Here is an 8,047-nt window from a genome sequence, read left to right as displayed (position 1 = left end):
TCAGACTCCATTCACTATCAGGCAGATGTTGTTATTTGGTTTTTAGAAGCATTAGCAACTAAGGCCACATTGCTCCGGGATATGCGGTGGTCATTCCCTGACCTTTCCGCATCCTCCATATTTGTGGTGACGGGCTCGAACCCCCGGTCTAATCAAGAAGCGTGTGCTACGCACTGCTGCTCTTTCCCACCTGGCTACGGAGGTGCCCTATCTGGCAGAGTAGAGGCAGCAAGACATACACAAGCTGACCCGGATGCCTCCTAAAGAGTTACTATTAAGTTAAGTTCACTGGACTATCCAGTGATGAGACTGTGTATACCATTTTAGAGCTATACCCTCAAAATATAAAGGTTGAATCTCATTACAATGCCCATCATAACCTGAGAAGACAACCATACTATATGACGGAAAAGATGGGAGGATTTCTTCAAGTGGTGCACAATGTACCAGGTTGCCCGGTGATTTTAGAGGGGGATGAAAATAGGTTAAACCAAGTTAATCAAATTTTTGCCTCAGGTTTGAAATGTGACTGTTTTCTGTTTATTTACAATGAAAAAGTTTTATTTTATAAAGTTGTAAGGTTCTATCATTGTTTTATTTGATATATAGGTTAAAATTTAGTTATTTAAAGTAAATGGTATAATTATTTCTTACCCAACTGAAAACCCAAATGAAATAATTATCTTTAATTATGAGGGACAGGATTTACAATACCACAAAGTTGAAGCTTTGTGTTAACCTATTCTTATGAAATTTATCATAATCAAAACAGACTAGAGAAATAGAAAAATGGAAATAATTAAAGAATAAGACAAGAAAACTCATTGAGCCCTACTCTCTTTTGTGTGATAATGGATGATTAATTAAATAAACAATAGAATCAGAATAAAAGATAAAAAATTAAATATAATCTGCTATGCAGTTGATACAGAAAGTGCAAACTATTTTCAAAGAATGGTACATAATTTTAATCTGAAAGCAAAAAGAATATAATATGGAATATCCGTAGAGAAAACAGAGCCTAACTATAGCAAAAGAACCACTGTAAATTAGAATCGGATGGGAAAATGACAGAGCAAGTAATCAAGTTTAACTATATATGGATTTTTAAATAGCAAAACAAATATTAAAATTGAGCAGAATACGAGGGGGGGGGTTAATTTGGAACAATGCAAACATTAATCAGTTAAAATACGTAAAGCCAGAGCAACCAATAACATGCAGCTGAGACAAGAGAAGAGCAGGGGAAAAAAAAAAAAAAAAAAAGAAATGAAAACATCGAAAAATAAAAGTTAAATGTGGGGAAATTAAGGGATAAAGAGAAAATTAAGAGAAAACTATGTAAAATACAACCTATTAATGAATGGGTACATAATAGGAAAAAAAAAAAAAAAAAAAGAATGGGGAGGGGGAAACATACAGACAGGATGGTGAGTGACAGGTGGACAAAAATAGTGAAGAGCTAAATAGAGAAAGAATGACTTTCTCTAGTAGTAGAGAAAGAATGACTTATCCTAAACCCAAATCAGCAAAATGCTTAATGGGGAGAAAAAAATAAATTTTGTGCAAAAGTCCCTAAGAATATTCTTAACAAGTCCAGAAGCTTTGAAAAAGTTCAGAACTACTGTTCCAAATTTATAGCAATATGTATGTAGGAGTAACTGGAAGTGGGAGGGGCTATGGAGTCATTGCCAGCCCCCCCCCCCCCAAAAAAAACATATGCTGAAGATACAGTATCAATCCAACTTTTCCTTTGAGTAATGTTCAAATGCCAGAAGCATATTTTGATTTGCATCAATACAGATAACTGAGATATGATAGGAAGTTTTATTTCTATCGGTCCAATTCTGATTTTAATGGCATCTCAAACAGTTTGACAAATCATTCTAAAAGAGCCAAATATAACATTTTATGAATACCTGTTCACTTGGAGTCTAGTTGTTAAATGCTGGTAGATATGGCAAAGCTAATACAGTATGAACTTCAACCATTTACAAATGCATCTAAAAAAAAATTAGATAAATACCTGGAAGTAGATTAAATAATAAACTAGAGAGACACAAGTCTTGCTTCCTTGCACTGTTGCCTATTTTTAATAAAATTTTTTATTTATACTCCAGTATGACCACACAATCAGAGGAATCACAAGATAGAGAGAACATAAACAGCAACATATTTAGCAGTCACAGGCTTAAACTCCAGTCACGTGTACTAATGCATCCTCGCACTTCACCACTCGGCTACAGCAATACTAATACTAAAATGCACCTCCCTGTGCATGACATTTATTAGTAAAATGAACAGCAGATGACACTATTTTTTGAAAGTTCTTGTTTGTTTGTTATTTGGTTTTTAGGAGCATTAGCAACTAAGGCCATATTGCTCAGGGGATATGCGGTGGTCATTCCCTGACCTTTCCGCATCCTCCGTATTTGGTGGTCACGGGCTCGAACCCCGGTCTAATCAAGAAGCGCATGCTATGCACTGCTGCTCCTGCCCACAGAGGCGCCTTTGAAAGTTCTATTATGTCGTTGAGCATTAGAAAGTTAAAAGTATTTTGTCTAACCCATTCTTCATGTTTTATGACTAAGGACTATTGAAGAATTCCAGTTAAACCTTAATTCTTGTGAAATACATCATAACAAAATTAAGTTTGATCATTGATTTACAATAGCACTTAGTCATCAAACGTTGAGAATGGGTTATTGTGTGAAAGCATCTCCAAACTTTTCTTTGAAATTAATGCATATCATCACAAAATGCAATAAACTATTTTAAAGTCTGTTGCTTCATTCATTTATTTTTATTTTTTTATTCTGCTCAATAACACAGTATCGGCTAATGCAAAATCTTTATGTTCCATGACATGGCTGAAGTAGACCATACTGCATCATAACTTATATGAAGTGGCTATCACAGGGCAGTCTCACTACTCAACAAATTCAAAGTAACCTAATCTTCCTTCACAGATAAATTCTCTTAAAAATATGAAACACATATTAACCTAACCTTGTTTTTAATAACAAATATAACTAAAAACACAACCACATTTAATAAATATGTAGCGTAAAACAAGCCACCTGATAATCAGCAAAAATGATGGTGTGCTGAACATTATAAGACATTAATGCTACTTAACAAAAAAAAAAAAAAAAAAAAACAACAAGCACTGAATTTAAGATATTAAAAATTAAACCTTTATTATAAAAGTCAAATATTGTATATATATATATTTATTTGTCAAACACATGATATTATGAAGTATATATGCACTCAAGTCAAAAAATTTAGAACCTTTTGCAAATGATAATTAACTATCAACAGATAAATGTAAGATGTCACATGGTATAATCATGAATTTCTTGGTATCAGATAAACACTGTGTGCCTTTCCTGGGGTTTCTTAGTCAATCCAGTCATTGGGAAGACAGGTAATCTTTCATATTTTTAGAAAGTTGTTATCACTGGATCATGTCTAGCAGGAGACACAAATGAGAAAAACACTGGTGTGTTGAAAGCAACAACTATCTCAAAAGTTAATGAGTGAAGACGAAAGGAGAATGCAGCTCTACAGGGAAGAAATGTATAATAGAAATTTAGTACTTCAAGAATGAGACAACAGGAATTTAAATTGAATTGTGTCAGAAGAGAAGATCCAGTGAGCAGCAAATTAATGAAAAATTCAATTTAGGCAAAGATTCATTTCCAATCTAACCATGTGGCAGGCCATGAAGAATCTGGGATTAGGTAGTTATGTACCTATACAAAGGCAACCTCTTTCTATAAACAATAAAAAGATTTGACTGGAGTTGTATTGTACATTTTTTTATACCAACGGCAGGATGAAAGAGTGATGTGAGCCTCATGAGATCGTGCATTCAGACTGCCTTGTGTCTACAAATCAAGCACATGGAGATGGTGTCATGGTGCAATGTATGTTCTGTTGGTACAGATTGGGTCTACTAATATGATGATCATTAGAATGTCTTGTTACCTACAATGAAAATCTTAGCATTAGCAGAGGCATATGATGCAAGAAAGCTTATACAGCATCAGCCAAAAAAAAAACTTTCCCATTTCACCCATCCACTGGCATCAAATGTTTGTCCAGTTCTGCTTTTAATTTATTTAAGCTGTCAACTTCTACGACAGATGGAAGCTTGGTAGCTTCCAAGGTAGACAACAGGCACTATGTGATAGGTGGAGTGGATTTACTGAGAAATTGTTGGCTAAAGGCAAACTTCTGCACTTCTATTGTACAATTATCTTTCCTCAATTTGCACTTATATCCCCTCAGGCAATTAATCTGGGCAAGAAGCAGAATCCCATCAGCATTGAACTTGCTCAATGCTGATGGTATTCTGAATCTGGTGACTAGGCACCTTATACACCTAGGTGCCTAGTCACCAGATGCTGTAATTTGCAAATCTTAAGCCTTTCTTTGTAAGAGCAACCTTTTGTTCCATTCACTAATCTTGTTGCCCTTCTCTGTACTCGTACCAGCAGTTCTACATCCTTCTTAAAATGAGGCCTGATATACAGTATTCAAGGTGGGGCCTGACCATTGCCTTATACAAGGGGATAATCACCACCTTATCTCTGCTAGAAAAATTCCTGTATATCATTGACAAGGCACCATGAGCTACTCTTGCAGACTGTCTGCACTGTTCAGAAAACTTCACATCTGACTGCACGATTACTCCCAGATCCTTTTCATTCTCTACCACCTTGAATGTAGTACCACACAGTTGATATGTTACTCTGGGGTTACTGCTACCCATATGCAGTACTTTACATTTGTCAATATTAAACTTCAGTTGCCACCTCTCAGCCCATCTGCTCAACGTTTCTAGATCCTCTTGCAGTAGCATACTGTCATTAACAACCCTGCCAACCTGCATATCGCCTGCAAACTTAGACATTAAGCCTGATATAGTTTCAGCAATATCATTAATAAATACAGAAAACAACAATGGACCCAACACTGAACCCGGGGGACTCCACTCAATTACATTAGTCCACAAAGAGCAGTGACCATTGATTACCACTCTCTGTTTTCTCTCACTCAACCATCCCTTTATCCATAGCAGCATTTTACTCTTAATGCCATACTGCTCCGATTTGTACAGTAGTCTTCCATATGCAACAATATCAAAAGCTTTCCTCAGATATCAAAATTATTATTTGCATCCAGTTCCTTTGTTTTTTTTTGTTTTATTTAGTTGTTGGCGCATTGGCTTCTGTGACCATAATGCACCTCCCAAGGTTTTACAGTACTGTGATCCAAGCCCGAGGCGGGATTCGAACCAGCGACCTTTGGGTTGCCAGGCAGGCACTTGACCCACCCGGCTAGCCCGGTCGGCCCAGTTCCTTTGTGACCATATCATAGTATCCATTAAAATTGGTCAGACAAGACTCCTCCTCAACAAACCCATGCTGTGTCTGAACTATAACCGAAGTGTTGTCTAAATGACCCTGCAGTGATTCTTTAAAGAGTTGCTCCATTAATTTCCCTGGAACAGAAGTTAAACTAACAGGTCTGTATTTACGTGTCACCCTTTGATCCTCCTTTGTGAATTGGGGTCACATATTTTTTTTTTTTTTTGGTAGTTGTTGGCGCATAGGCTTCTGTGGCCATAATGCACCTCCCAAAGTTTTTGCAGTACTTTGATCCAAGCTCGAGGCGGGAATCGAACCCACAACCTTTGGGTTGCCAGGCAGGCACTTTACCCACCCAGCTAGCCCGGTCGGCAGGTCACATATGCACATCTCCAGTCCATGGGTACCTCCCCTGAGTCCAAGGAAAATCTCATAATTGTGGTTAAAGGTTTGCTTACTTCCTTTAATATAACTGGATAGATCCCATCCACCACTGGTGCCTTTTTTTATGTTCATCTTCAACAATTTCTCCTACACTTTTCTCTCAGTTATTAAAAAATCATTTAACTCACTACCATAGTTTAATACACCTCTGGTATTCCATCCCTGACTCCTCATGTGTAAATGTAGATACAAAATACTCATTCAGTTTTTTACCTACCTGGGCAGGATCATCAACAATTGAACCACTGATATCAAGTGGACCAATCTGATTCATCCCCTTCCTTCTAGAGTTTGCATAAGTAAAGAACTCTGCTGTTTTTCTTTGCATCCTTTGCCAAAGATTTCTCATAATCTGGCTTGGCCTGCCTCCTCCTTTGTGGCTTGATTACAGACCAGCTTATATCTTCCAGAGGCTTCAGCTGTCATCTATTAATTTATATGTATCCCATGCATTTTTCTTCTGTGCCCCATGTCTCATTAGTTCATCTAACATCCATTTAGGCCTAAACCTTAAACAATATTTCTTAGTTGGTATGAAAAGCCTAGCAGATTCCACGATTAATTCTTTGAATGCTTTCTATTTACAATTTGCAATTGGTAACATCATCAGTTGGTCCCACTGTATAGACTTTTAGAACTGTCTCAGACCTCTGCAATTACCTTTATGAAAGCAAAAACCCTTCCCTTCCCTTTATCCCTGATGGTAGTCACCTCTGAGTAAATCTCACATCAGCTCACTGTCATCACTGCAACTTGGTGGCTCTTTTATCTGCTGATTCTTAATGCATGAAGTATCACTACTGATAATCAAATCAAGAGTAATACTCCCTCTAGTTGCTTCCCAAACATGCTGCTGTAGAAAACAATCATCCAATAAATCCACAAAAGCCTTGCTAAAGTGCAAATAACCAAATCACAAGTTCCAGTCAATGTCTGGGAAATATAATTCCCCCATTATAAGACAATCTGATTTACTGGCCCACTATTTCTCTGAACAGCTGTTTATTATACTCATCAGAGTCATTAGGCCTATAGCACACTCCTACTCTCAATTTTGCTTTCCCAGTGCTTAGGTGACACCAAACTGATTCAACACTGCACTGTCCACCCATATCAACTGGATGCACTTCCTTAGATTTCATATTTCTTACATAATAGCATAACCCCTCCTCCCTTCCTATCCTACCTGTACACATTGTATTCCCAAAATTCCAATTCTTCATTCCTTATATCTGTGTGACACCACGTCTCTGATATCTCAACAATATCTGCCTTTGATGTTTTGACCAGCACCTCAAATTCATCAAATTTATTTACTACACTCCTAGAATTAGTGTACAAGCAAGTATACGTGCACCTGTTCTTATTCTTAGCTATTCTTAGCTACCCTAACACAGCCCATATATTTACTTGTTTCACAATGACTCCCAGCAAACTCTGAAATCCTTGGTATCTTGTTTTCAAGGCTGCTGCACATTCCAATAGAAGCAGTGCAAAAATCACTTTCACCTCTGCCAGTGGCTACTGTTAATCTATTAGTACTTGTATCCCCCCCCAAGGTAGCAGTTTTCCAACCCACCTAACACTACCTCGATAGCATAGGCAAATATTCTTGTACCCTTTTTATTAAATGTATCCCTTTAGTGTAGAAGCAGTCTCTCCTGTTAACAAGCACAGACCAGGCTGAAAAAACTTCAACCCCATGAGCCTTGCACAATCTCTTCAGGGCAGAATTGATTGACAAGGCTTTCATCATATACTCCCTCCTATCGTGTCTGGACAAAATTGCAGAAACCTTCAAATTCAACCCTATCTTCAGGTAATTCTCCAGTGGGGCAAAGACAATTTAGTTGATTTCAATCCTTCTAAAACTGTCTTGTCTTATATCTCGCAAAAAGGATTCTTCTGCTCCTATGCTTATCATTGGTGACACTCTGATTTCTAGGCAAGATGATATATCTCTTTTGGGGATCACCCTTACTTCTAATCTCTCTTGGCACAAGCACATTACAAATTTTGCTTCCTCTGCATCTAAAAAACTTGGTTTTCTCTTTCGCTCTCAGCATTACTTTTCTTCTAAACAGCTGTTCACTCTGTACAAATTGCAAATCCACCCTACCATGGAATGTCCATTGCACGGATGTGACTGCAGTCAGGTAGTGTCTGCGTTTATTTTCGAAGGTAACCTTAAAACTCCTGGTTTTGTAAGTGTTACTCATGCTAAC

The sequence above is a fragment of the Mastigoproctus giganteus genome, chromosome 7, assembly GCF_048544385.1.
Source record: "Mastigoproctus giganteus isolate SK-2022 chromosome 7, ASM4854438v1, whole genome shotgun sequence".
In the NCBI taxonomy this organism is placed as follows: domain Eukaryota; kingdom Metazoa; phylum Arthropoda; class Arachnida; order Uropygi; family Thelyphonidae; genus Mastigoproctus; species Mastigoproctus giganteus.
Note: the sequence above shows the minus strand (reverse complement) of the source record.